Below are 22661 nucleotides of genomic sequence, written 5' to 3'. Positions count from 1 at the left end.
ATGTGAATTTGATGCAAATTGGGAAGAAGAAAGCAATGATGGAAGTGAATACTCTTATGAAAACAAAGGTATAGGTTCTATTTCTAAATCTGAAAATGAAGTTCCATTCCAGAATTATGTAAATCAACTTGAGATTGAAAGTTGTGAAGTAGAGTTATCTACACAATATGAAGACAAAGCGATTATCTATAAGGATGGATTACCTAAGTGTGTAGATGAATGTCTTAAAGATATATGCAGTAGTAACCAACAATATACAAATGATTCTAAGGTTAATGCATCAAAATCTATTGGTATGATAAATGATAATTGGTATGCAAGACATTTGAATCATTTTCATGAAGACAATGAAAGTAACTTTGATTTATATTCTACATGCTTCATTAATGGAGTGGATGTTGAGTCTCCATATAGTTCTAATTTTTCTTCACATGCTAAAAGTCTCCATGAAGATGAGATGGGTAGTGAGTTTGAAATGTATACTAATAATTTATATGATGAGGATTGTGATGATGATCAACCCATTTTTTTTCAAAGTGTTAAAAAGGGATCCTTGCATGGAGTTATCAATCCATTGTTTGAAGACATGAAATGTTTAGATTTAGTTGAGGATGATCTTAATGATGATACATTATCCTACTATTGTAAGAGATTAGATTGTTCTTCTTCTGAGTATGATAGTGAAAATGATAATGATGTTGTATCTCATGAGATTGATAACAAGGTGTTTGATAAGGTTGTTATTGAAGATCAATGTGCACCTTGTACTAAGTTTTATGATGAATACTCTAACATTATGACTAATCCATTTGCTAATTTGAAAGGGCCTTTTGAAAAGTCCAAATTAGTTTTAGATGCTAACATTGATGACATGTGTGAGTACAAATCTAATTTCTCATCTGAATTCATCTGGTTATACATAAGGATATACAATTTGAAGATATGTGTGACCTCTTCCCCCATGTTGAATATGAAGCTTTCATATTCAAAACTGATAGCATGCATGATTAATTTGTCGAAGAGAAATTTCAGTTTGAGTCTAATATTTGTGAGCATGCTGATTAGAACTTTCATAATGAGCAAGTTGTTGGGAATGAATCTAGTTGTTATATGCATTATGAAAGTGAAGGTGTATACTTCATTTTGCCAAGTGAGTTGATTAACGATGCTAATCTGATTGGTGAAATTGATACAAGAAATGTTTCAAGTTTACCTCATGTACATTTAGATGAAAATCAAACTTATGATAGAGGTAAAAATTTTTTTTGAAGTTCGGTGACTCGAGGCCATCGTGTGTACATAGTAGAAGTACTTGTTTCCCTATTTTCAATAAAGTTGTTTGAGAGAAGTTTTTTCTGTCTAGTGTGTGGTCTACTTCTTCCAGAGATATGAATCCTTACCATGGATACAAGGGACATGTATCTCTAGTTAGAGCCACTATGGGACTCAAAATTGAAGCCCCAATTTTGAGTACCATTGAGAAAATTTAATCGAATAAATGCTTTTAAATGCACATGTACCCGACTGTCCATTTGAGGCCCATGAGGTGTTTAATGTTTCTAACACCATGAATTCAGTATGTCTATGCATCCCATGATGATAAATTTCCATTCTGAGCTATTCCATGAAATCCCATTTTGAGCAATGTGCAAATCTGCATTTTTGCCTAAGTATCAGACAATGGCAAGAGGTTATGTTTGCAATTGAATATCTTGCACCTAGTAATGTTTCATGAATCACCACTTTGGGAATGTTTAGCTTCCATATCAAAGAACCTATGATTCACATTTTTATTCATTTTGAATCCATCAAAGTTGGTCATTTATTGTTGTCATGCTTATATGAATTGTTTAGAATTCTGGAAGGCCCTATTTGACTTGTTATAATTTTGACCCAATTGACTGAAATGAGATAATTATTTTTGCATTGCATTTTGGAGGTCATGAACTTTTTATTTTTCAATTTTGAGATTATGATGAACTCGTTTGATCTATTTTCAAATGTGATATCAAATGCAATTTCTAACATTTTACTGGTGTCAAGAAAAGAAGATTAGTTGGTACCCCTGTTCGGGATGTTATAACTTGAGATCCATGATAGGTGATATTGAATGGATTGTACCACTATGTTCTCCTCTAAAAATACTTCAATTATACTAATTTCCAAGTCTTGATGAATCTATTTGCACACTTTCCTACGTCCATTCCATTTGCAAAAAATGTTTTTAGTAGTAGTGCTTTTAGTCTGCAAATTTTGAATAGCTCACTTTGACCACTTGCGATTTTTGTCTTGTTATTCATCATGAGACCAAATTATAGATTTATACTCTCTTCATGATAGTGAACCAACACCCTAGGTTTTGTGCCCCCAAGTGTTAGTTTACCTAGTTTTTAAAGTTGAATATGAAAGCTTTTTATAGTTTTTTAACTTGTTTTCTTGCAAGCAGTTCTGAGAGGGCAACTTTGACAGTCGATATCTTTTGACTAAGAGTTCTTCCTGGAATAAGATTTGACAGGATTAGTGTACTTGCTTTCAAATCCTAGTCAGGTGTTTGGATCAATTTTTAAGGCCAGTCAAAGGACCTCTTGGCACAAAGTTGACAGTTTGTGGAAAATGTTGAAATTAGTTTTAAGTGATGCAACAGTGATTAAATTTCAATCAAATTAGTGTCTGGTGACTATTGGATCAGTTTGGCATATCAGTTGTCCAAAACTAATTTTTTTTTTAGCTGGACCCATTTTGGGGTTCGACTGACTTTAGCAAGCTGATAAGGCTAGACAAGTCCATCTTGACAAGAATCCAAATAATCCTTAAGCGGCTAAAAAATTCTAGGTATTGGGGGAAGCTTATCAAGTTTTAAGTGATCCAACACAACATGCATCATATGACACTAATGGAAAAGTAGGCATGTCAAAAACTTACAGAGACTTTGAAAAATCATCTCAATCAGTATGTACCAGGTGACAGGGAAGGGTTTATACAACACACTAAAGCTGAGGTTCTATGTCTCAATAATGCATCTTATGGATGGAAAATGCTGCAAACAATTGGCTACATACATGTAAGACAATAAAAAAAGGAGCTTGGAAAGAAAGAAATTTATTTGGGTGTACCATTCATAGCCAAATGGTTTAGAAAAAAGGGCATTTCGTAATCCCATGTCACAGCAGCAACAAGGGCCTTTGCCCTTCTATAGTTCCAAGAAGACATGAAATAGCAACTCAACTTGGAAAGGAACTTTTCAAAAACTGAAATTGAAGCCTACATACAATCAAACAAGGATTTGATGATTAACTTACTATGAAAATTGAATGTAGCTGACATTGAAGCACCTCTCTCTCATGTGTACTAGATGGTATTGCAAGATACTACTGTAAAGAAAGAAGATCTTTGAGCTTGTGTGAAGGGTTTAAAAACTCTAGGGAAGATTTTCCAAACTAAAAGCTACCCAGTGAAAATAGAACTTCACTAAAAGACACCACTCTTAAGCTGAATGGACAAGAATGCAACATTGATGTTGTTAGCTCTCTAGACTTGTCACCAAAGGTTTCTTCTAGTTCAACTCCTCTTTCAGCTCAAAGTCCATATGTTGAATCACCCCAAGGTTCTCAAGATCAATATGTGAACTTCCCAACACCAACGTGACCTTTAGGGGTAGGGGTAGTTCAATCACCATACCTAAAGGTATAAATCTATGGTGTGGCACTATATCTTATGATATAATCTCTTGACTAAATCAGTTAATAGGGAAAACAAAATTCATGGTTTATAATGGGATTGAAATTTGAATGGCTTTTGATCATAAGGGATTTTTTATTCATTATTTAAAAGGCTCTTTCATGGATATAATCTACAAGAAACAAAGGAGCACCAAGTCTAAGAATGGAGAAGAGAGGGAAAAACCATAAAAATGTTTTCTCCCACATTCATAGTGTGGAGGTTCTTTTTGTTGTTTAAATACAATAAGACATAGTAACATAGTGTCTTTAAGACACACAACTTTTGAAGTTGTATGCTCATGTGGTGGGACTCGTGGACATCGGCTAGCTAGAGAAACCTACCAACGAGAAAAATGGAGATGATGTGGCGAGCTCAACAACCAAATGCATAGGATGGTGACACGTGGACGATCTTGTGGTAGTTGTTGCATCTCCAAGGAAAGATGCATGACAGTTAACATAGTGACATAGCAACTAACCCAAGTGGTGGTGATGTGTCATGCTAAGATGGATGAACTAGAATCTACCAAGTGGCACTGTATTATTGGTTAAGGAGAAAGCAAAAAAGGTTGCCAGATTTTGGTGGTTGCCATGTCACCGCTAGAAAATGGGAGATTTATTGGCAAGCAACATGGTGACTTGCCAAAAAATCCAAAAAATCAGCGAGTATATGCAGGGCCATCCAAAATTGTATGAGCCATTCATAATCTAACACATGGTGAAAATTAGGCCAATTAGGTGTTGCCATGTGGTAGCTTGGTCAAAACAAGTCGACCTAAATTGCAAGGGTGAAGGAAAAATGATTTTTTTTTAAAATATCAAATTTTAATCATTTTTTCAAAAAATGAAGGTCACGTGCATGTTTTAAATTGAAAAATGATATATTCTAAAGTCCAAACTTTTAAAGTTGAGACCAGAGCCATAGCAGGGGGTACTATTTTTCAAAATGACTTTCAGGGGGTTTTTGGTAAGTGAACATAGGCATATTATATATCACCAAAACTAGGAGAAGACAAACTTTCCAATTATGGAGTTTGTTTTTGCATAGGAAGTCACTAGTTCAAGTTATAGGCAAAAATGTAAAATTTGGGCCTCCTTAGTGAAATTGATGAAAATTGAAAACATAGTTATAGGCTTGGTAAAACATGGTAAAAATGTAGTTAAGGTCAAATTTGGTTACCTTTAATTAGTTCAAACTCAATTTTTTACTAGCATTTCATGAGGCTATCAGATTTTTGGTTTTCCAATTCTAGGAGATGTTTTTCAAGTAGATACATGTCATTCTTAGATCAGATCTGGGAATTATCTCCTCCTATATCTTCCTTTCTTTCATTCATTATGTGGGTTCCTGTCTTGAGTTTTCTCAGATCTGTGAGACCAATGGTTCCAATTTTTTTGGAGAAAAAAGATTCAATCCTGTGATAAGATTAGGCTTCCAGTTTTTCACTGTAAAACTAGTAGGTTCTAGTTTTGGAGAAAAAATGTCTCATTATCGTGATACTATGTGTGTTCCAATCTGGACTTTTCTTAGATTTGTGAAACCAGGATTCTAGTCTTGATGTGTTTCCATTATTGTGACACCACATTCTCTAGCATAATTCTCTTGTACAAACAATAATAGTGAAGATAATAGAAAAAGTTTAGATCTATTAGGTGTTTTTATGTTTTAATTTTATATGTTTGAATGTATTTTTTCAAAGAAATGAATATGAATGAGCTAGAATTTCTTTAGTTTCATTCTGATTCTCATCTCCTATATTAGTAATTTGCAGTCTTAAGTGGTCTAGGAACAAAGAAATAAGACCCATTTGCATCCCTTTAAGGTTGTATGTTAGATATGTTTTTTCATTGGAACAAAGGGCCAAGTAAATGCTTGATGTGTTTGATAGGATTTCTAGTTATTTTGAGAAGGATATCTCATGAGAATGAGCTTTTTATGAATACTAATGTTTGATTCACAAAGTGATAGGATAGATCAGATGTCTAGATGTATGAAATATTTCCTAGATATCAAAGATGTATGTATTTAATTCATGGAATTGCCCATTAAATAAGGCACTAATCAGTTGCAAGATCACTAGTTCTTACTGCTGCATATTTGAAGTTTTTCTAAACTCAACATCATTAATCAAAATTGCCCCTTTCATGTTGAAGAGCTAAAAAGGATGCCCTCACTCAGCTTGTGAATTTCATAGATTTACATTTAGCTATTGTAGATCTATGTTATCTAATGAGTCATTAGGATAAATAAGGGTTAAATCTATTATTAATAGATTCAAGAATCTATTTAGCACTGGTACCATATAGATTGAATTTGTGGTCCACTCGCCTAGGTTTTGCAAAGCCTAAAGTAGAAGGGTCTAGCCTTATAGTTGGCCTGATGTCTAAAAAGATATGTTAAAGATGGAAGTTAGCTACCCCTAGATATACCTTTTTCTCATTAGGATAATTTGAAACTTTTAGTGTTTCAAAACACCAATAGTACCTAAAAGCTATTAAGTATTACCTTCAACCCATGATCAAATAAGTGACATCCTAATGTTCTTGAGAAAACATGAGTTGTTATATTCCAAACACCCATCCATAGTTTGATAAAGTATTCATAACAAAGCATAAGTCTATTGATAATATCCAGTAGTTCACCTTGGTAACAAAAATTTTGGTTGTGTTTTGCCTTGTTAAATTTAGGACATGACATAGAACCTAGTATGCAAGGTTGGACAATTATTTATCAAAGCTTGGATTTATTAGAGGTACATCAAATGGTAATTTATATTTGAGGAAAATTGATGGTGGTCTATTTATCATTGTACCATTTGTGCATTATATAATATTTGGAGGAAATGATGAAGAATGTGAAAAGTTTGCTAAAGAGATGAAAGATGAATTTGAAATGAGTATGATAGGAGAAATGAAGTTTTTCCTAGGATTGTAGATTGCAAAGAACTAAATATTTGAAAGATTTTTTGAAAAGATTTGGTTTGGAAAGTTGCAAACTTGTTGGTACATCCATTATAATTGATTACAAGTTATCCAGTAAAGATGAGACACCTACATTTGAGTAGAAGAAATAAAAAGCTATGATTAGAGGATTGTAATATCTAATTTCACACCAGATTAGATATAGCAAATGCAATTGGGATTGTAGCAATATTTCAAGCTAATCCTAAAGAGTATAATTATAAACCAGTAAAGAGGATATTTAGATATTTAAAAGGTACATTTGATTATGGAATTTGGTATCACATATCAAGTGATTTCACCTTGTGTGCATATACTGATGTAGAATGGGTAGGAAGTATAGGTGATAGAAAGACCACCAATGGTGAAGAATTCTTTCATGGAGGAAGATTGGTTTCTTGGTTGAGCAAGAAATATGACTGTATATCTCAGAGTACAATTGAGGCAGAGTATGTCACAACAAAAAATAATTATAATCAAGTTATGTGGATGAAAAAAATGTTGAAGGTTATTAGAATTGAGTTTATAGAGCCTATTATCATTCACGGTGATAACACAAGTACAATAAGTATGTCTAAGAATCCAGTATTTCATTCTAAGACAAAGTACATAACCATAAAGTATCATATTTTGAGAGAGAAGACAATTAAAAAGGAAATAAGGCTAGAGTATGTAAGTACTAAAGATTAGATTGCATATAAATTTATGAAGCCTTTTCCTAAAGATAATTTTGAGTACCTAAGTGTTATGTTAGGGGTTATACCCCTACCTACTTCAAAGTAGTTGATACAAGGAGTGCATCAGTCTAGTACTATAGAGCACTATGGTTAGAATAGACTAAATGTTGATGCTTCTTGTATGGGGGAGTATCTAAAATGTACTAAGTCATAGAGGACTCTAGGTATTTGGCATTGAATAGTGTCTTTGGACACTTGAGTTCATTGATGTTTTGAGCAAATGATTAGCAATTGGTACATAACAATTGGTATACAATTGATATTGTGATTGACACCTTTGACATTGATGTCCATAGGGGAGAGAATGTATATGAAAAACATATTGAGAGAATGTACATAATAAATTAGAAGAGAAGCACCTATTGAGATGGCAATAAGGGAGAGTTATCTCTTTAAGGGAGATTTAGAAAAAATTCATGTAAGTGCATAAAAGGATATGCAAGTGCACAAAGGAAAGTGTAAGTGTGCAGATGCAACCCAACATCATTGGAAGTTGTTTACTGTTAACTATTGCTGATCCTAAAAGAAGAAGAAGAACAAAGCAATATTCCAGAGGATTTTAGAGCTGATTGATGAAGAGGATTTGAGAAGATTTAAGTACGAGAGTATAGTTTGGTATTCTTGGAACTTATATTTTTTTTTTATCAATGTTGCCATCAATGCCAAATGGGGGCATTGGTAGCATGAGTGCTGATGATACTACATTGGTCGAGTATCCTAAGCATTGAAGATCATTGATATGTTGCATTCATTTTTGTATTTGTCATTGATGTCAACATAGCAATAATTCTGTTAAGACTGGAAGAATAATAGTTAGTGATCTTAAGATGTCCAGAAGCTAAGGAAGTTTAAGATGATGCATAGTGGAGGAAATATTCCTAAGGTTGTCATGATGATGTGGTTTAAAAGGACTAAGTCTAATTTGATGTTGTACAAAAGTTACACTTGTTTTACTAAAAGTAGTGCATAAATAAAGCTTTAGAAAAGTAGAGTTCTAATGATCTATTGCTATCTTTCATTTGAGATGTAATGAAGGTGATGAATAGATAACAATGATAGATGATGATCGTGTGGTGACACCAACATGTACAACAGACATGGTTTCACATGTGTAAATTTTTTAATAGACTATGAGCTAAAAAAGTTGTTGTAATTGCAAATTAGTTAATTATCTTATTTTAATTAATTGGGAGAGCCTCAAGGCTAAATCAAGGAATTATTATGAAGATACAATATAAAGGGAAGTTATTTTCTTTGTTTTTAACTAGACTTGGATTAAGAGGATCAAGTGGAATGCAAAGTAGTAGTGCATAGTGCAAGAAGGAGTAGAATGCTTGTTGAATGTATATAAGTGATCCAAGAGATCATTGGATGCACAATATGAGATCTAGTTACAAGATTTGAAGGAGCATAAGTCTGATCAACATGATAGAGACAAAGGAAAGAAGTATATTTAGCTTGATTATTCTACAAGGAATAATACAAAGATCATTTGGATAGTGGGTTCTTTGATCTTAACCTTGAAGTTGTTTAGGTAGTGGGTCCAAATATCTTCCACAACTCTTAGGAGGGTTGGAATCTCCTAACACGGATTCAAAGTCTCCTAATAGGGACTCATATGTACTAAATATTGTAATAGACTCCTTACAAGGTCTATCCTCTAACAAGGTATATTTTTATTAGTACATCATCTTGTGGGTTCCATCCCCAGCAGGATTTTCCCTTTGATGAAGGCTTTCCCTAGTTAACATATCTAGTGTTAATTATGTATGAGTATTTTGTTGTGGTTTTAGTTTATATTAATCACATGGTTAAGTTTGTTTAAGGTTAATTTTTGTGATGATAGTTGGATAACTAATTCAACCCCCCCCCCCCCCCCCCCCCCCCATGTTATATCTGTAGACTACATATTCTAACAATAGGTGTATACAATCCATTATTATGACTTACTCCTTTTGCAACTTTACAAATTCCACAACTACTCAAATTTTTTTGAACATTCTTATACAACTATGATCAACAATACTTCTCCTTAAGTAGATTCAAAGTTTTATCAATACCAAAGTGTCCAACCAATGCACCACTATATTTTTCCTTAATCAAATTAATTCTCATAGATCTTCTTAGTATACATAACTAAACTCCTTTGAAAAACATACCTTCTTGAATGAAATAATCCTCATACTTACTCAGTTGATCAAGTACTGGCATTGTGCACTCTCTCCATGTCTCTGTAAAAATCAAGGCTAGTGTCATAAAAATCCTTTAGGTCATCAAAGTCAAGATGTAATTCCCCACCTGGAGATCCATGGAACAAGGATTAATTTCAAGCCAAGATTTTTTTTTTTACAAGTATGAATGCACATTACAAGATCATACATGGATCATAAAGATTGCAATGGAAGACTTCACCAACAATCTGAGCAACCAATGAATCTCCAGATGCCACTACTAAACTGACACACAAAAACTCAAGAATGAAAACCAAAGATGACATTAGAACACAAAATCTTTGAACTATCAAACCATGGAACCAAAAGAAAACCTAAAGGGTAATCAAAAGTCCAAGTTGCATTCCTTGAAGAATAGTGGAGAGGCCTCATATTTTTTGCATGAGAGAATAACAACTAATATTCTCACACAAGGAAGCACCTCTTTGTGCAAGAAATTATGCTGAGCCATGCAAGGAAACACCATCTTGCATGAGGACATGCTTGGTCCAATGGCCAAAACACCCAAACTAGTGTGGGGTTTCATGTGAGGATTCACCAAGCTATGCAAAGAAACCCTGCACACCACATGAACAATAGCATTCTCACACAAGAAACCACAATTTCACATGATGGTACAAATCAGTAAACTAAAAAACATAAAGGTAAAAAGATAGGAAATAAATTTCCTCCACATTGGGGAGTACCAGATCCACATAAATCCTGGAATGATCACTCAAGTGCATAAACAACAAGATTCCATGAAACAAGAAAGAAGAACATCTATCTATCTAAACCAAAGTAGTAAATTAATGTACTGAAAGAAAAATCATAGTATATAGAAGTATCATCACAATGTACAAAAATAACATTGCAATTACTAAACAATTAAACTAAGTACATGGTTCCTCCCAACCATTAATAGCATCATAAGACCATTGTGGGTCCTAGCCATCCCCCACACATAACATCCCAAACTACCAACCAAATTGACGGTGTTAACTTATGAGGATGTCACTACTAAAATGTGCTACAACATAAGATTAAGGAAATCTAACATGCTAAAAGTAAAGCATTAGATAATCAAATAATTCAACCCCATCATCTATCATATGCTAACATCATACAAATAGGAAATCTAACATGTTAAACCAATTAAGCAATAGATAATCTAATACAAAAATTCACATCATCTAGTCATATGCTAAACATCATAAACAGAAATGTGTCTAATAAATTAGCATCATCTAAACATGATATCCAAGCTTTCCAATGAAAGCATAAATCAAAAGAAAGCGTAGTCCAAAAATTGAAGCATCAAGTAAAAACATCCAGCAATGGTCGCATTGGGAAAATAGACCGTCTCTATACACTAGTCCCTAGTAGTGGTGAAGGTTTCTATGCCCCCCAACCACATGGAACCCATAGGTCCACACCCGCCATGTTGATGGAGATAACGATCCAACCACAAACACACAAAAAAACATCCATGGCTAACACACAGGCCAGACAATATGATGACTAAATCCAAGACATAAACAATGCATAAACTATAGGTCCTAGTCAAACACTCAATGGGCTACTAAGTAGGGGTAGACATCATATAGAGTTTCTTGGAATTAACAAGCCCAAGCTTGGATATGTGCAGATTCAACTTCCTAATGGAAGGCTCTCACATGAAAGCATTGTTTTATTATCTTAAATTTTATTATCATTCACACATTTTATTTAGTTATCACTTACTTAAAACTTCCTTTGCTAACCCTATGGCACCATGAGACTAGGCTGTGAGATAGAAGCCCCCTCCATATGCTACCCTATCCTACCCATGCTCATCTAATGATGAGTTCCCATAGGCATGAAAATTCTCAACCCAACCCCAATGATCATAACTTCCAGCAAGTCACAGAAGATTGGGCCTAGCAAGTCACCTAACAAATGTATGTACACATACTCATGTATGGAACATGACCATCACAAAGATCATAACACAAGGACTGGTTGAGAACATAAGTTAAAGATCACTCAACCAAAAACAACTCAGGAGGATGGATTCTACATGAATCCCAAGATAATAAAACCATACATCATGAAATCGCTCAACTGGTCTCAATCCAAGAGTATGGATTCTACAAAAATTCTAATGATGCAACAAGACCAAACATCATGAGCTCACTCAATCGGCCTTAATCTAGGAGTATGGATTCTACACAAATTGTAGTGTCCATGAAACAAGGACAAAGGTCCAAAAGAAACCATAACACCAAGTATTAAATCACTCACCAAACCCAAAATTAGGAGTATAGATGCAACACACATCGCAATGCAAACATAAAAGTGCAATAATAGTCTAACTGACATCCAAATGGATAATCTAGGTCCATGACCCAACTCATGCCAAGAAAACTCAAAAAAATATGGTGGCATGCAAAATGAGGTAAAAACCCCAAAAACTAGAAAATTTTTGACATTAAAACCCATTTGGACTTTGGGTACAAAACCCCCAAAAATCCAAAAATAATTAAGTTCAAACAGTGTTTGCAAAAATGTCTAGCATACTGATGCAAAACCCTAAACTCTTATCTCAAAAAATAGGGAAATGTTCATACCTGACCAACCAGGTAGAACCAACAAACAAAAATGGAGGGGAACACTAGTTCTTAGCCTTCTAACAAATGGCTACCAAAAATTGAAGTAGAAACAAAGTCAAAACAATAAAACAAGAGAGCCCTACCTCACAACCAAAAGAAAAAAATGGAAATCTAAGCCATAAAATAAAAAGCCCATAGAAATGGCTGAAAATCATGGCAATCCAAGGTCTCCCTGAGCTGGATCCAATGAGCTCAACCTCATGATGATCCCATGCCCACAACTCCCACAATGAACAAAATAGTAAATTCTCATGAAGAGGATTTTGGGTTTTACTCTCAAACTTTTTAACTCAAAACTGAGAAGTGAGGAATTAATTTCCTTTTTGGACATTTATTCACTTTTCAAGTGAATAATTGATTAGGGCAAATAACCAGCCAACCTAGTTAAACCCTAAATCGATCCAAATGAAAATAGGCTATTCCTAGAAATAGGAATTCATCTATGGGAAAGCTACAAAAAATTAAAATTAAATCAATTAAAATTCCAAAAACCCAAAAACACATAAATTTCCTTAACAACTTTCACAATGATGCGAACCTCTAAATGCATAGACACGCTCACTAGTCTAATCACATAATGCAAATGAGTTTAGATTTACTAATTAGTGAAAGGATTAATTAATCAATTAAAATAAGGATACGTTGACCATATAGTGATGACATTGGTAAAATATGAATGGTTGAATCAATAACTCCATGTGCCACTACTAGGGATATAATTCTTGCACACTAAACAACATGATCAAGTACAATTGCATATAATAACATAGCTGAAGCAATAAATGCATTAAATCACCTAAGTTAACCATTTATTTAATTATATTGAAAGAATATATTTACATCACTCACATTCACATAAAGAATAACAACCTAGGAATGAAGTAAATAACCATAGCATTAAATCCATTACATAACATAATCAGAGATATGTCCAAGTATTGGATAACTAGATATCATCACAAAACATACTCTCATCTCAAAATGGCATCATCATACAAATATGATAAATTAAATAATATAGTAGTATATTATCTATGATATTGAATCAAGGTATGACATTTGACCCTAAGGTCATCTCAAAAATAAAACATAACATAGGTAAGAAATATCTTTCGAATCAAAATATAACAAGGTAAATATCTATAGCACATAACCAATGAATCCAACATGGACAATCCATTTCTAATTATTTAGCCATTTAATAATGGTTGTTTAAACAACATGAAAAAGAAATTAAAACACATAACTGAACACAACCATAAACATGACTAACCATTATTATAAGAACCTAGTCTAGTGTAGCATGGTAATAGTACACAATGCAATCTTTGCACACATCTCAGGATAATAAGAAAACAATATTCATGATACCACATCAATATTGATAACCACTGGCACAAACCTCAGTGAACCATAAATCACATCATAATCTCATAAATTAGCCATAAGCATAATCAAAGCAACTGATACAAAAACATAAATCCAATCTCCTCAACAGTGTAAATGACTCATGGTCATAATCATGATCACTTCTCAAGGAGAGGTCAAAAAAGTTGCATCCATCAGGATGACTTACATAAATCAAATGGGAGAGGTACTACACAAGAACTTCAAATTTTATCTCTGTCAACAAAGATCTCCTTATACTTAATGCATCTTCAACTTAGTTAGTTACTCCACTCTTATGCCTAATCACAAATGTGAAATTTTGCAAGTACTCAACCCACTTCAAATATATCTGATTCAAATTATGCTTCATACACAAAATACTTCCTCTTAGTATCATTCAACTTCTCACTAAAGAAAACAATAGGTTTACCTTCTTGAATCAATGAAACCCCATTTTTACTACCACTTGCATAAAATTGAACTTGAAATACTTTATTGAAATCAGGAAAAGTCAACACATGTAATTCAAAAACCTTTTGTTTTAGAGATTCAAAACTCATATCAGCTCCATGTCTCCACTTGAAATCCTTTTTTATGTCCTCTCATTGTCTTATTCATAGAATTAAAAACACAAATAAAATTCCTGATAAACTTTCTTTAAAAACTAGATAAACCATGAAATAACCTTACCTCACTCACATTCTCTAGTGTAGGCCATTCAAGAATTGCTTTAACCTTCTCAAAATCCATCTTCAAAACATAATATGAGATTACAAATCCAAAATATATAGCTTCTTCTTTCATGAATGAATACTTATTCAAGTTAATGAACAACTTCTCCTCTTTCAATCTGTATAACAATTGTCTAATATTCTCAAGATGCTCTTCCTTAGTTTTATTGAATATTAGAATTTCATCCAAGTACACAATAACAAAATTACCCAATAATTTCTTCAATACTTCATTCATCAATCTCCCAAAAGTACTTTGTGCTAGTTAGAGTGGGGTTGTCATTGCACCAAAAGACTGATCTATCAATACCCAATACAACCACTCAACTTATAGTACACATGAGATGGTTGATACCTCATCAAAAATCTTGAGGGAAGTGCTGAATAAATTTCTAGCAATCTCACCCTTAGTGCTACCTAAGGGTTTAATGATCTGATTAGGATCTAGGACTATTACAGAGGAATGCTTAGCATTATTTCATAAAGTAAAATTTCAAAGTGTTAATTAGTAAATTAACACAACTTAAATGCTTAAATGAACAAAGCATAAAAAGGTAATGACTGAAAGAAAGAGAGTAGAGACATAAGACAAAACACGATTGATAATGGAGTTCATCCAGGAAGGACTATGTCTTCGGGTCCAGCTCCAATAGGGGGACCGATCCAATTTGCTCCAAAATCAATTATAAGTGTTCAAGATCTTCCCTTCAAGCACAATTGCATCATTACTCTCCAATGTGCAGGAATAATCATCAAGTCTCCAAGATCATAATCTCCTTCTCATTACCTGGATGCCTTTCCAAAGCCTACTACCCCCATTTTATACATCAAATTTAGCCAAAAATGGGCTAAAACAATTAACAAACATAATCCCCTATTTTGATTATTTTCGAATTTTACCCTTTTACCATTATTTTTTTATGATCTCCCACCAAAATTAAGGGTTTGTTTTCAAAAAATACCCTTAATTAAATAAGCTTGGGCGGATTTGTTATGGATACATAACAACTCTTCCCTAGATATTACATATGCCATAAATAGCCCATTGGTTGGATTTAATTTTAGGAGGCCAATGGTTAGGAGTTCAACTCCCATTATCTCATTCCTTTAATTCGAATTAAATAGCCATTTTAATTTCAATTTGAATATTTTCCCTCTCTTTATGATTTTGTGATGTCATGCTAATGTCATCAAAATCCATACTTTTGCTTGAATTTGAAACCATCATAACTTTTATATCTAATCTCCATTCTTGATGAAATGAACGCCATTGGAAAGCTTTTGACGAGCTCTTCCATTTGAAATCCATTGTCAAATAATTTTGAGATGATTACTTTTTCACCCTTTTATGACCTTTGGTTTCGATTTGACCAAACCTTGACCAATTATAAATTTTGCTCCTAAACTCCAATTTTTCTCGTTCAAGTTATGTTGGAGTCAAAATTGTGAACACTTTGTAATGACGTTGATTCTTGGAGCATTGGGGACATTTTATTTTTTAGTAATTTTTATCCCCTGGATCAAGCCTCCCCACTCAAGAGCTTTCGGACCTCCGAAAGTTTGGATTACTCAGAAAGAAGGTGAGGGTATTTTCCCCTCACTTTACCAATCTCCATCCATCTTGCCTTGCTTGGATGCATCCCCTTCAATCCCACTCAGAGGTATTCAACTGGTCCTCTTCTTGAAGTTCTGACATTCCTATCTAGGATAACATCTTCTGGCAATTCTGACATATACTTTGGTGACAGATCATCAACTGATGGAACCTGAACACTAATGTCTTCAACCAAGATCATTGGAGGCTCATAGAACTTTAGATTCTCAACATTGACAACTGAGTAAATTTTCATGTATGGAGGAAGATTAAGGCAAAAAGCATTAGTATCAATCTTTTCCAAGATCTCAAAAGGACCATACCTGATAGCTTTGAGCTTCCTTCCTTCACCTTGCATTCTTTCCTTGCTGATATGTAACCAAACTCTATCACCAACTTGGAATTGGTGATCAATGTGATGCTTATCATGGTGAGCCTTGTATTTTGTTTAGCTCTACTCTGATTGCGCTTCTATTGCCTGATGGATTGCTTGGGCTTTCTGGATGAACTTTAAAGCCTTTTTTGCATCATGGCGTCCATCTACACCATTGTCCTTCCCAAAATCAAAATCCATTGGTGTCTTAGGCAAGTAACCGAAGCAAGTCTCAAAAGGAGATCTCTTTGTAGAAGAGTGTGCCGCATGGTTGTAAGCATGCTGCACATAATGAAGACTTTCATCCCACAACTTAGGATGTTTGTTACAGTAGCCTCTAAGTAGATGCACGACTATCCTGTTCACTACCTCTGTCTATCTGTCAGTCTGCGGATGGAAGGTTGTACTCTTCTTCAACTTGGTGTCCATCAGTCCCCAAAAAGATGACCAAAATTCCCCTAAGAATTGAGAATCTCAATCTGATACAATGGAAATGGGTAACCCAAAATGAACCCATACATTTTGAAAGTACAAATGAGCTGTCAGTTCAGCAGTGACCTACTTTTTACAAGGCATTAAAATACACATTTTGCTGAACCGATCAACTACTACATACAAATAATCATGACCCTTCCTAGACATAGGTAAACCTCCCACAAAGTCCATAGAAACACTTTCCCATAGATGGGATGGTACAGGTAATGGTGTGTATAAACAAAATTTCCTATTACTTGGTTTGCTGGTTGCACACATTACACATCCTTTTATATACTTGGTGATAGTTTCCTATATAGGAGGCCAGTAACAATATTTTTTCAATTGAGCTAATGTCTTACTTACCCCAAAATGCCCTGCAATCAAAGAAGTGTGTGCTTCACGAATTACATGTGCATGTTCATCTTTAGGAATGCATAGTTTTCCCAAGTGGTACAACAAATTATCTTGCACATAGTAATATTTCTCTTCCACATGTTTACCCTGGATTAAAGCTACATAGAAATCCTTAAAGTTCTCATCATTAGCATATTGTTCTTAAAAACTTTCATGAGCCATAGAACTATTTTGAAGGATTATCAAAGCATTCTGAATAGGAGGTCTAGAGAGCATATCTGCTACTTTGTTATGGGCACCCTTCTTATACTTAATTATCAAATGAAACTATTGTAGAAAACCCATCCACCTAAAGTGCCTACTTTGTTGCAACTTAGATTGTGAGTGCAAATATTGCAATGGCTGGTGATCGGTGTGGATTATAGTTTCTTTTCCCATTAAGTAATGTTTCCATTTTTTAACACTTTGAACTAAAGCATAAAGTTCTTTATCATACGTAGGATAGTTACTTACTACTTCTAAAAAAGTTTTAGAGTGATAGCAGACTGGTTTACCTCCTTGCATGAGTATAGCTCCCATGGCAAACCTGCTCGCATCTGTCTCAATCTCAAATGGTTGATGTAGATCAGGTAGAGATAACACTGGTGCAGTGCCCAAATTTTCCTTTAAAGTGTCAAAAGCCTTTTGTTGTGGACCTCCCCACTGAAAAGTTGCCTTGGTACTGGTCAATGCATGCAACAATGATGCAATAAAAGAGAAGTTTGCAATGAACTTCCTCCAGTACTGAATTGCACCTAAGAAACTCTTGACTTCTGTAACTGTACTTGGCTTAGGCCATTTTACAATACATTTGACCTTCGTAGGGTCTACTTTCAATTGACCATTCCCTACGACATAGCCTAAGTACACTAAGGATGTCTTTGCAAATTTGCATTTAGACATCTTTACAAAAAGTTTTTCTTTTCTCAGTATTTCAAATACTTTCTTTACATGAATTACATGATCATCCCAAGAATTACTAAATACAAGAATATCATCTAAATAGACTATGAAAAAATCATCAATAAAGGGATGAAAGACATCATTCATGACTCTCATGAATGTAGCTGGTGCATTACAAAGCCCAAATGGCATGACCAACCACTCAAAAAGTCCCTGTTTTGTCTTAAAAGCAGTTTTCCAAATATCACTTTTTGCAATTTTTACTTGATGATATCCACTATGTAAGTATATCTTAGTGAAATAAATTGCATGTTTCAACTGATCAAGTAAATCATCAATTCTAGGAAGAGGGTACATGTTCTTTACCGTTATCATGTTTAGAGCCCTATAGTCAATGCACATTCTCCAAGTCCCATCTTTCTTTGGAACCAACACAATAGGAGAACCACAAGGAGAAGTATTAGGACAAATAACTCCTTTCTTGACTAGCTCTTGAACTTGCTTCTTGATTTCTTCATTCTACAAGACTGATAAGTGGTACATGCCGATATTAGGAAGTGGCGCATCTTGCTGCAACTGAATCTCATGTTGTATCTCTCTCTTAGGAGGCAATCCTTTCGGTTCCTGAAACAAGTCATCATAAGAGGAAACAACTTTGACCATTTCAGCCTTATGTTTTGGATCACATCCCTTAAATGCCTTAGATGTTTCATCTTCTTTGGCTTTTACAAGCATTAACACAAAGTTCTTACTAGAGTTGACTAACCTTTTCATTTGACTAGCATTGACTAATGCTAGATTAGTCTTAACCTTATGTACCCATACAATGTATTCAATATTGTCTTTAAATAAATGATACTTATTTTCCCCCCTATAGAAGATAGCCTGTTGATCATACAAATAGGGACTCCCAAGTACAAGACCACAAATATCTAAAGGGACTACATCAGCTTCTACCTCATCCACAAAGTTTGCAGTGATAGCAAATCTTAACTTGCATTGTTTAGTTACTTGTAACTGTGCATCATCACAAACCCATCCAAGAGGGTATGGTTTCGGATGAGGCGTTGTAGTCAAATTAAGCTTTTTAACAACTTCTTTAGATATCAAATTAACTTGAGAAACCATGTCAAATAGTGTATCCACCTTAGTATGCTTAATAACAACTCAAATGTGAAATAATTCATTCCTTTGCTGATCATTCTTAGGAGTAGATTCTTTACTTGTACTTGCACTTATGCTAGAAGAATTTGTAGTTGATGAGAGAGATATACCTTTTCCTTTACCTTGAATCCCTGTAGCAACAATCTTTGTCTCATATCCAGAGTTAGATCCAAGATCTTGTTGAGTTATAGTAGTAGTCTTTTGTTTGCCTTTGTTTCCACCAAATTGCTTCGGCCTCTTTTCAGGATGTAGCTTCCAGCACTTAGAATCATCATGCCCTTCTTTCTTGCAATGCGAGCATGTGGGTTTCTCACCCTCTTTCTTTACTGTTGTTGTCTTTTTACCCTTTCCTTTTCCTTTGGAATTTTCCTCAGACTTAGATGGATTTTTATCAGACTTATCAATGAAAGTACCCTTACCCCTTGATTCTAAATGTGTTTCCTGGACACATACTTCATCCAAATTACAAGGATTCAGGACAAGAATAAAATGCCTTAGGTAAGAATGAAGACCACCTACATACTTGAGTAAAGAGTCCTGGGTATATAATGGGACATTTAATGAAATAACCTTTTTACAAAATTTGTGGTTGTAATCCTAGATAGAATGACCTTTCCCTTGCCTAAAATGTTGCCAGTTCATCATTAACAACTGCATATGGCCTAGGGGATAGAATTGCTTCTTTAAAGCAGTAAAAAATTCTGACCAAGACAAATTAAACTTACCATGCTATGAAGTTTCATCCTAAGACCTACTCTCCCACCAAGTTAAGGCTACACCACCTAATTGAAGAGTGGCTAACTAAATTCTATCAACATCATCTACAAGGTTTTGAACTCTATAGTAGACTTCTACTTGCTGAATCCAGTCATCTAATTTTTCAGCATTTAACTCCCCACAATATTTTGGCAAGTCAAACTTTACATCCAACTTGATTTGAGGCTTATGTCCACCCTTAAAAATATTAGAAGACTCAGAATGGGTAGAAGAAGGAGAAGAGGGGGAAGAAGGAGAAGAGGGAGAAGAAGGAGAAGATGGAGGTGTCTTTGGTGGATCACGATCAGCTCCTTTCTTTTTCCCTTTGTCCTTTCGAGCTGCATGTCTTTGCATCTTCTCTTCTCTTTCTCGTACCAAAATTTCTACCATTGTTTGCAAATTCTAAAGAGTCTTCTGGATACTTCAGTCTTCTGAACCTTGTCCACCACCCTTATCTTCCATCTGGGATGGTGGATTAACTCTTCATTTTTTGATCTCAGGATTATATTCTTCAAGATCACCTTCACCTTGATTCAACCTAGATCTTGCTAACATTGAAATCTGCAATACTAGTCAAACAAAAGCTCTAATACCAAATTTGATCTGATTAGGATCTAGGACTATTACAGAGGAATGCTTAGCATTATTTCATAAAGTAAAATTTCAAAGTGTTAATTAGTAAATTAACACAACTTAAATGCTTAAATGAACAAAGCATAAAAAGGTAATGACTGAAAGAAAGAGAGTAGAGACATAAGACAAAACATGATTGATAACGGAGTTCATCCGAGAAGGACTACGTCTCCGGGTCTAGCTCCAATAGGGGGACCGATCCGATTTGCTCCAAAATCAATTACAAGTGTTCAAGATCTTCCCTTCAAGCACAATTGCAACATTACTCTCCAATGTGCAGGAATAATTATCAAGTCTCCAAGATCATAATCTCCTTCTCATCACCTGGATGCCTTTCCAAAGCCTACTACCCCCATTTTATACATCAAATTTAGCCAAAATTGGGCTAAAACAATTAACAAACATAATCTTCTATTTTGATTACATATTTTCGAATTTTCCCCTTTTACCATTATTTTGTTATGATCTCCCACCAAAATTAAGGGTTTATTTTCAACAAATACCCTTAATTAAATAAGCTTGGGCGGATTTGTTATGGATACATAACAAGTCTTCCCTTAGAATAATGCCATAAATAGCCCATTGGTTGGCCTTAATTTTAGGATGCCAATGGTTAGGAGTTCAACTCCCATTATCTCATTCCTTTAATTCAAATTAAATAGCCATTTTAATTTCAATTTGAATATTTTCCCTCTCTTTATGATTTTGTGATGTCATGCTGATGTCATCAAAATCCATACTTTTGCTTGAATTTGAAACCATCATAACTTTTATATCCTATCTTCGTTCTTGATGAAATGAACGCCATTGGAAAGCTTTTAACGAGCTCTTCCATTTGAAATCCATTGTCAAATAATTTTGAGATGATTACTTTTTCACCCTTTTATGACCTTTGGTTCCGATTTGACCAAACCTTGACCAATTATAAATTTTGCACCTAAACTCCAATTTTTCTCGTTCAAGTTATGTTGGAGTCAAAATTGTGAAGACTTTGTAATGATGTTGATTCTTGGAGCATTGGGGACATTTTATTTTTTAGTAATTTTTATCCCCTGGATCATTTAAGGATTTGAACTATGACCAAGCTCTAAGACCACTTGTTAGAGTGGGTTTTTCATTACACCAAAAGACCAATTTGTTAATATTTGATGCAACCACTCAAATTATAGTACACAAGAGGTAGTTAATCCCTTATCATGAATCCTAAGGGGAGCACTAAAATAATTTCTAACATAATGAACCATTCATAGAAACCTTCTTTTTTCTTGAAAGCAATCTTCCACTCATCACCTTCCCCAATTTTGATATGATGATAGCCACCCTTCAAATCAATCTTTGTAATCTAGTTTTCTTGACTTAAATAATCCATTATATTATCCATCCAAGGCATAGGAAATATAAACTTCACTAAACTATTATTCATAGCTCTAGAATCACTACACATTCTCCACTCACCATTCTTCTTAGGTTCTAGTACAATAGGTACAATACATGGACTTAAACCTTCTTTGATCAAACATTTCTACAATAATTCATGCACTTATCTATTAAATTCTTCATTCTTAATAGGTACCAATCTATATGATTCTTTATTCAAAAAACAAGCTCCTAGAATTAGGTCCATACAATGACTTATACTCAAAACTGATGGTAAAATTGTTAGCATGAATGCTAATGGTTTTCCTTTAGGGGAGTATCTTAGGCATTGCCAGAGCACATGGGAGATTTTTAGAATGATTGACATGTTGCATTTATGAATATTTTTTTCGTTGATGTCAACATAGAAGTATTTCTATGAAAACTGATAGAGTAGCAGATAGAGAATGATCTCATACAAATGACTTATTGAAGATAAGGTGAAGTGTGATTAAGAATGTGTTTTACACTATATCCTAATGACATGGTTAAGTGCACATGAAGAAAATTGAACACATGTAGAAGATATCATTGATTTATGGAGAGCAACATAC

General features: G+C 34.2%; 1 pseudogene; it reads left to right on the top strand.

The window, feature by feature from the left end:
• Positions 1–2613: 2613 nt before the first annotated feature.
• On the top strand, positions 2614–3645 carry LOC149537819 (chaperone protein dnaJ 10 pseudogene; annotated as a pseudogene).
• The last annotated feature ends 19016 nt before the right edge of the window (positions 3646–22661 follow it).

The sequence above is a fragment of the Cupressus sempervirens genome, chromosome 9 (genome assembly GCF_028749045.1).
Source record: "Cupressus sempervirens isolate cs-2001-9-10 chromosome 9, ASM2874904v1, whole genome shotgun sequence".
In the NCBI taxonomy this organism is placed as follows: domain Eukaryota; kingdom Viridiplantae; phylum Streptophyta; class Pinopsida; order Cupressales; family Cupressaceae; genus Cupressus; species Cupressus sempervirens.
Note: the sequence above shows the minus strand (reverse complement) of the source record. Positions and strands in the feature narration are given on the sequence as shown.